Source organism: Nymphaea colorata, unplaced genomic scaffold (genome assembly GCF_008831285.2).
Source record: "Nymphaea colorata isolate Beijing-Zhang1983 unplaced genomic scaffold, ASM883128v2 scaffold0001, whole genome shotgun sequence".
NCBI lineage: Eukaryota > Viridiplantae > Streptophyta > Magnoliopsida > Nymphaeales > Nymphaeaceae > Nymphaea > Nymphaea colorata.
In genome coordinates, this window is record NW_022204507.1 from 2,226,841 (window position 1) to 2,233,362 (window position 6,522).

The window sequence follows — 6,522 nt, forward strand, 5'->3', positions numbered from 1 at the left end:
CAGTAGATATAGGATATTTGTCTTTAAATGAATCTGATCCGAATTTGCATCTGAATTCGATCGGATATTTATGTATATCTAAATCTGAATTCGTATACGATTGGATGCCATTTATTAAATCTGAATCCAATCTGATTTCCTAATTGGATATTATTTTTTTTCCATGTCTGATTTTTTCGGATCGGATTGGTCAGATATCCAATTCAAATTGATATATTGACATCCCTACATGTGACTGAATTTTCCATGTGGTTTGAGGTTGGTAGAAAAATACAAACAACCAAACGCGCATATATGCTTGTAACGTGGTTTTCTTTTAAATAATTTTTCAAAGGGACATTCATTGTCAAGTTATTTTTTTTTGGATGGGGTCCTATTTATTAAAAATGTGGCTGTTAATGCACGTAAGTCCCAACATTTAAAGGGTAGACCTCACTGAAACTTGAGAGCATACACCACATTCAAGATGTGCTGACGCTTTCTCCCAACTATGCGGTTTTGTTGAGGCATGTAGGGGCATGAATGTTGATGTAGGATGTCTCTATCATGGAAAAAAAATTGTCATTTGAGAAGAACTCGGTTCCACTATCTATCCTATTTTTAACACATCTGTTTTGAACTGTTTCTCAGTCATGTTAATGAAATGTTTAAGCAAATCACCTACTTCACGTTTATACTTCAATAGGTAAACCCACATGGCTCTTGAAAAATCATCCATAATAGACAAAAGGTAATGTGCTTGAGTATGTGATGCTTGGGAAACATTATTCCCAAGAGCTTTAGTAAACAGAAACTAGCAAATCAAACGGTTTAGCAAAACATGATTCACTTAATTTGAACATCAATCTATATTGTTTAGCAACGCTACATACTTCATAGAAATGATTTGACAACTTAATGACAGAGTCATGCTTTCAGAGCATTTGATTATTTGAGCAGGATGGGTGCCCAAGTCTCATATGCCAAACATCAAAATCTGATTGAGTGGGTTTCGTGAACAAGAAGTCTACAGTTGTAAGAGGTGACTTGAAAATGAATAATCCCCCTGATGAATCACCCAGCTCAGTCCATGTCATGGAGATTGGGTCCTGAACAAAGCATCCAGGAGTGGGGAAAATCAAATGACGCTTGGTTTTCTGAATAAATCTGCTCACTGACAATACGTTGTAAGCAAACTTTGGAAGATAATACACTTTTTGAAGAAAAATGGAAGGTGATAGAACAACTTTACCGACACATGTAGCATATACCGTTCTGTTGTCCTGAACTCTAATTGAAAATGCAACAGCTAATTTTGTGTCATCTAGCATTGATTTATGGCAGCATGACATGTGGTGACTAGCACCAATATCTATTACCCTGGTGTCTAGTTTGAAGAATGAATTAGCTAGAAAGTTTATTTGGGTTACTGATCGATTTTTGAGGAGTTTTTTGAATTGAATAAATTCATCTTCAGTTAGAATTGGAGGAATGTCCTTGCTGAATTATTTTCCATGCATGGAGGAGATTGAGGCATTGGAATCAGTTTTCCCTCCAACAGAGGCCTTGATAATAGCCCCCTTGTCTAGCTCTATTTTCCACCTATAAAGTTTGGAGGGTAACCATTTAATTTGAAGCATCGTTCCTTTGATGTCCTGCAATCTTGCAGTAATTGCAGAAGTATTGTGGGTGCCTGTTTTGTTGGTTTTCGAATGCATTCAAATTTGCACTTGCTGAGAGACCAACATACTCTACAGCACTAGTTTGATGGTGAGCTTCTCCTCTTGAAGGACCAGTGCATGTCTTTTGTAGAGAAGGCAAGGGTTGCATATGTAGAATTTGCCATCTCATAGCATTGAATGAATCATTCAATCTCATAAGAAATTCAATCACTCTCCCTTCTTGTTGCTTTTCAGCAACCACTTTCAAGGCATTGCAAGAGCATTCTGAAAGAACATCATAGGATAAAAGCTTATCCCAATATTGTAAAATAAAGAGCAACAGATATCTTTTCTTGATTCAAACGACTAATGGAGGACTGAGTTGGTACTTATGAGGGGTTTGTGCTTTCAGTGAATCAGTCCTTTAAGTGTGCCCACACTTCAATAGTTGTGGTGGTGTAGATGATATTGCTTGATAATTATTTTGAGATGGAGTTAAGAATACTTGAAAGACCATGTGATTGCAAAGCCTTCCACATCATGACCTCAGGAGCTTCAACGCTGGGTTTGGGAAGACTACCATCAATTCTCATAGCATGACTCCAGGTTGAGTAATTTTCACTAGTTACTAATTGTGAAACCAATATAGTACCAGGGTTGTCTGAATTATGAAGGAAAAAGAGGTTTTCAATAGTGATGATGTTGTTACCATAAGAGGACTCTGCTCCACCAGCTGAAAAAGAGTTGGAAGAATTGGGAGCCTTTCCTGTTGACGTCATGGCTCTGTATTATAGTATGTAGAAATTATTTGAGTTAAGGAAGAATGTAACACAAGGAAGAGAACAGAGAGTTGCTCCATATTTTTCAATTGATCTTACACACCTATATACATAAGAAAAAGTAGTACACGGTTTTTAGTTTCAATGACATTTGGCTGGCTCATCCTATCCCATGATATTTGCCTGGCTCATCTTATCCCCTGACATTCGGTTGGCTCATCTTCTCCCATGATACTTGGCTGGTTCATCCTAACAGCTACACTAACCAACTGAAAATCTTATCGTTAAGATGTCAAAATAAGAAGATAAGAAGCGAATCTTAATTTTAACACTCCCCCTGAAACTAAGTGTAGAGTTTCTTATGTTCAGTTTGGATAGAAGATGATTAAATGCTTCCTTGCCTAAGGCCTTAGTGAATAAGTCTGCCAGCCGATCTTTGTTGTTAATGTAACTGGTTCTCACTACACCTTGATTTATTTTTTCTCAAACCACATGACAATCTAAATCTATATGTTTGGTACGCTAATGAAAAACTGGATTGGCAGCAATATGCATGGCAGCCTGATTGTCGCAGTATAGATTTGTCGGTTGTAGATGTCTCATGCCTAGATCCGACAATAAGAATTTCAACCAAGTCACTTCACATACCACATTTGCAAATGCCTTGTATTCTGCTTCTGCAAAGGAGTGAGATACTGTGCGCTGTTTTTTTCTTTCATGAAATTGGAGAATCACCCAGAAGAACACAATAACTAGTTATGGACCTTCGTGTTTCTTGACACACCACCCAATCATAATGACAAAACACACTCATTTGAAGATTGGTTTGTGTGCTTTGGAGAGTACCTTCTTTGAGTCTGAGCTTTCGTTCCACTAGAAATTCCATTGGCTTGGCACCCATTATACTTGTTTCGCTTATAATGTTGAGAGCATACGTTTGCTGTGAAACATAAATTACTGCACTTGAACAAGCAATTTCTAAACCCAAAAAATATTTAAGAGTACAGGTCTTTCACAACAAATTTCTGACATAAAAATTGCTTAAATTTTTCAATCAGCTCCTTGTTGTTGCCCATAATAATAAGGTCATCCACATAAACGGGAACAACAACAAAAAATTGGTCTTGTTTGTAAGTGAAAAATGTGTGTTTGGCATTTGATTGACTGAATCCAAACCCCACTAGTGCCAAGGGCAATTTGTGAAACCAATTTCAAGGAGACTGTTTGAGACCATAGAGAGATTTATGTAATTTACATACCAGATTCTGCCCCTTATGGTCATATCTTGGTGGAACCTTCATATGTACTTCTTCAAGCAAATCGCCATGAAGAAAGACATTCTTCACATCCATTTAATATAATAACCAATCATTTTCCACAGCAACTAAAAGTAAAGTTCACATAGTTACCATTTTTGTGGCTGGTACAAATGTCTAATTGTAGTCCAGTCCTTTCTATTGAGAATAACCTTTGGCGACGAGGCGTGCCATCTTGTGTCACTCAACAGTACCGTCTGGTCAGAACTCGATTTTGTAAACTCAGCTTAAGTAGCCAGAGAATATTTCTATGTGATTGATTTAGACTTTTTATCAAACTTCAGTCAATTATCAGTTTCGGATTCAAATTCAGTTATGAAATTGCGTACTAAATCTGATCCATTATATACTATACAGGCATGTACAGCTCAATGTATATTAGGAATAGCTCATGCGCCATTGGTTTCCATCAATTTCTAAGCTAAGTGCTTCATGAGGTCACCTTCATTATCCGTTTTCAATCAACAACGCGTACAGTCAAGACCCAACAAGAAATTGTTCAAGTAAATGCACACTATATACACAGACATTTCATCAAACAATTCGAGGGCTGGCTCTCTTGGTACCTGAAAATGAGATGAAAATGTGTAGTTTTCACTCAATCCTGCTGCAGATCCAGAGAGGAATACCACAAATGAGTGAGAGAGAAGAAGGAGAAAATTTGATGATTTTCTCGAAGGTTGCCTCACTTCCAAGTTGGTGTAGGATCACCTCAACAATGACGACTCAGCGACTCAGACACAAAATTCGGCTGCTGCACCAAGGCCCAGTTGAAACACTGATGGTGGTGTCACCATTGTCGTGCCAGCGAATGATGCTGATAAGGTCCTTTGAAGCGAAGTTTGGAGGAACTTAAGAATATCAGATGAGTTGGTGGTTTTTGAGGGTGAGGGCATAACGAGTTCCGCTTGTTGTGAGGTGGATGAGAAAGCTATACGCTTGCAGTGGCTCTTACCTGGAAGAAGCCAGGGCAGTGGTTTGCGGAAAGAGAAGCTGTAAGGAAGAGAAGAAAGGGTAGCTGGTTGTAGAGATGGACAAACATACCTTTGGAAGACACATAAACCTTTGAAGGGGGTTGGAACGCAGCCTCCGAATGGTGTTACGGCAATAGGAAGAGATGTGAACAAGGATGGTAGAAGAAGAAGAAGAGTGGAGAGGCAGTGAGCAATGAAAGGAAAGGAAAAGACTCGAGCATTGAGTGGTCAGCATAGAGCGAGAGTGAAAGAAAGGAATGGAGAAAAGGTGTTTCTAGTGTTTTGATGACTAATTAATAACGAGGAAAAAAAGGAGAGCTAATAAGTGTGTTTGGAAATAAAAGAAAAGAAAAGAATTTTTTAATATAATTCTAACCTCTCTGAAAATGAAGATTGGAAGGAAAAGGAATTCGTTCCTTTTTCCCTTTTCTTGCTTCTCCTTTCCCTAACCATTTTCTTCTCTTTCATTTTCCTTCCATCTATTTATTTTCCTTTCTTTTCATCCATTCAAACAATGCCTAAGGGTTTTGAGATAGAGCATCACGAGAAAGGAAAATCGAGTGTGCCGCTGGCAAGCGTTCCATGGTGTCTATACTCAGCATTTTCGTCTCGAGTCCATTTGAGTGTCCAGTGTCCAGTGTCCAATGTTTGGGTTGACTAGGTGAAAAACGGAACATCGTGTTCTGTTTCGCAGCATTCCTAGTGCTGCACAATGAGTCGAGCCACTTGGGCTTGACTCGAACTCCCCGGAAAGACTCAACTCATTTATAAATGAGTCGAGTTCGAGTTGCAAGAACTCGACTCGTTATTTGAAATAAACTGAATCGTACAAACCGGTTCGTGAAACCGGTTCACCGGTTTAGGGTTAAAACGAAAGAAAATCTTCTGGTCTTGAATCTCTTCATCTTTTCTTCTGGCTGGTCTCCCGCTTCACGATTTCTTGTCTTCCTTCTTACGTCGACCACGATGGCCAACAGACGAGGTCACGAGAGATGACCAAGGTCCACAGTACCACCCTTCGCCTTCAGTCGTCCATGTTTCATTTGGAAGGGGAAGGCCGAAGGGGTGAAGCTGCAAAGCACCGAAGGGCAATCACCAAGCGTGGCAGCTGGCAGCCAGCAGCGGAGTAGCCGGCAAGGCGGCGGGCGGCAGGTGCTTCTTCTTCTTCTTGAATCATTTCTTGTTTTGAAGGGTTTTCATTTTTTTTCCCTTTTTCATCGCTTTTGCCTCATGCTTCTTGGTCTGATTTTTGTGCTGAAGAACAGAAGAAGCATCTGGATCTCACTTGCATGGTCGGTGCCGCGTGACCTTGGTCCCAGACTCCCGGTTATGGTTTATCTTCTCCCTTGTTTTTTTTTCATTTGTTTATTGCTTTTGTTTTTGTTGTGGCTTCCAAATGAGTTCATATTGGGGTGGATGGAGGAGTTTGGCTTCTGTTGTTGAATCTTGTGGTGTTTGTCGAATCTTGTGGTGTTTTTTAATGACTGTTTATTTTGTTATCACTGATCGTACATTTGTTGTTCTCATTTTCTTGTTTTGTTGTTTTCACATTGTGTAATGATGGAGGATTTGGCTTCTGTTCTTTTTTTGTTGTTCATGAGAACACTGAACAAGTTAAGCGAGTCGAGATCGAGCTCGACTTTGTGTAATCGAGTCGAGCTCGAGCTCGACTCGGCTCGTGTGCAGGCCAAAGCATTCCACCCCATTCTGCAATGTGTTCAATGATAGTGTGTTGTCCTGCTCTTTGGGCAGCTGGCTTAGAGTTAGTTAGGCAACGGGTGATGAGAAAGGAAGCTACACGAGTTTCAAAGAG